The sequence below is a fragment of the Triticum dicoccoides genome, chromosome 1B, assembly GCF_002162155.2.
Source record: "Triticum dicoccoides isolate Atlit2015 ecotype Zavitan chromosome 1B, WEW_v2.0, whole genome shotgun sequence".
Taxonomy (NCBI): Eukaryota; Viridiplantae; Streptophyta; class Magnoliopsida; order Poales; family Poaceae; genus Triticum; species Triticum dicoccoides.
Genome location: NC_041381.1, coordinates 360,550,715 through 360,553,208, shown reverse-complemented (window position 1 = coordinate 360,553,208; position 2,494 = coordinate 360,550,715).

Below are 2,494 nucleotides of genomic sequence, written 5' to 3'. Positions count from 1 at the left end.
AATACTCGAATCACTCAGAACCTTTCCGATGTCCGAACATAGTCATCCAATATATCGATCTGTACGTCTCGACCATTTCGAGACTCCTCGTCATGTCCCCGATCTTATCTGAGACTCCGAACTACCTTTGGTACATCAAAACACATAAACTCATAATATAACCGTCATCGAACTTTAAGCGTGCGGACCCTACGGGTTCGAGAACTATGTAGACATGACAGATACACGTCTCCGATCAATAACCAATAGCGGAACCTGGATGCTCATATTGGCTCCCACATATTCTACGAAGATCTTTATCGGTCAAACCGCATAACAACATATGTTGTTCCCTTTGTCATCGGTATGTTACTTGCCCGAGATTCGATCATCGGTATCTCAATACCTAGTTCAATCTCGTTACCAGCAAGTCTCTTTACTCGTTCCGTAATACATCATCCTGTAACTAACTCATTAGTTACAATGCTTGCAAGGCTTATAGTGATGTGCATTATCGAGTGGGCCAAGAGATACCTCTCCGACAATCGGAGTGACAAATCCTAATCTCGAAATATGCCAACCCAACAAGTACCTTCGGAGACACCTGTAGAGCACCTTTATAATCACCCAGTTACATTGTGACGTTTGGTAGCACACAAAGTGTTCCTCCGGTAAACGGGAGTTGCATAATCTCATAGTTATAGGAACATGTATAAGTCATGAAGAAAGCAATAGCAACATACTAAACGATCAAGTGCTAAGCTAACGGAATGGGTCAAGTCAATCACATCATTCTCCTAATGATGTGATCCCGTTAATCAAATGACAACTCATGTCTATGGTTAGGAAACTTAACCATCTTTGATTAACGAGCTAGTCAAGTAGAGGCATACTACTGACACTATTTTTGTCTATGTATTCACACATGTATTATGTTTCCGGTTAATACAATTCTAGCATGAATAATAAACATTTATCGTGAAATAAGGAAATAAATAATAACTTTATTATTGCCTCTAGGGCATATTTCCTTCAGATCTACCACGAGACCGAAGAGGCTAAACCCTAGAAGCTAGCCTATGGTTATGATTGTTGTTGTCCTATGGACTAGACCCTCCGATTTATATAGACACCGGAGGGGGCTAGGGTTACACAGAGTCGGTTACAGAGAAAGGAATCTTCATACCTGAATCACCAAGCTTGCCTTCCACGCAAAGGAGAGTCCCATCCGGACACGGGACAAAGTCTTCTATCTTGCATCTTCATAGTCCAACAGTCTAGCATACGCATATAGTCCGGCTGTCCGAGGACCCCTTAATCCAGGACTCCCTCATCGGGCGCCCCAAACCCGCCTCAAATGCCTAGGCGGATGGCTCGGTGCTACTTCTTGAGCTTGCGTTGGTTTTTCTCTTGAAGAGGAAAGGGTGATGTGGCAAAGTAGAGATAAGTATTTCCCTCAGTTAGAGAACCAAGGTATCAATCCAGCAGGAGATAACGCACAAATCACCAATACCTGCACAAACAATCAAACAACTTGCACCAAACGCGATAAAGGGGTTGTCAATCCCTTCACGGTTACTTGCAAAAGTGAGATCTGATAGAGATAGATGAAACTAAACAAACAATAAAGTAAATATTTTTGGGTTTTTTGGTTTATAGATCGGAAACTAAAAGATTGTAAAATAGTAGATCGGAAACTAATATGGTGGAAAATAGAAGATCGGAAACTTATATGATGGAAAATAGACCCGGGGGCCATAGGTTTCACTAGAGGCTTCTCTCAAGATAGCAAATAATATGGTGGGTGAACAAATTACTGTCGAGCAATTGATAGAAAAGCGCAAAGTTATGACGATATCTAAGGCAATGATTATGAAATATAGGCATCACGTCCGTCTCAAGAGACCGAAATGATTCTGCATCTACTACTATTACTCCACACATCGACCTCGACTTCTGCTTGCATCTAGAGTATTAAGTTCATGAAGAACAGAGTAACGCATTAAGTAAGATGACATGATGTAGAGGAATTAACTCAAGCAATATGACGAAAACCCCATCTTTTTATCCTCGATAGCAACAATACAATACGTGCCATGCTGCCCCTACTGTCACTAGGAAAGGACACCGCAAGATTGAACCCAAAGCTAAGCACTTCTCCCATTGCAAGAAAAAACAATCTAGTTGGCCAAACCAAATCGATAATTCGAAGAGAATTACAAAGATATGAAATCATGCATAAAAGAATTCAGAGAAGATTCAATTAATATTCATAGATAAGCTGATGATAAATCCGCAATTCATCCGATCTCGACAAACACGCCACAAAAGACTATTACATCGGATAGATCTCCAAGAACATCGAGTAGAACATGGTATTGAGAATCAAAGGAGAGAAGAAGCCATCTAGCTACTAGCTAGGGACCCGTAGGTCTGTGGTAACTACTCACGCTTCATTGGAAGGGTAATGGAGTTTATGTAGAAGCCCTCCGTGATCGAATCCCCCCCCCCGGCA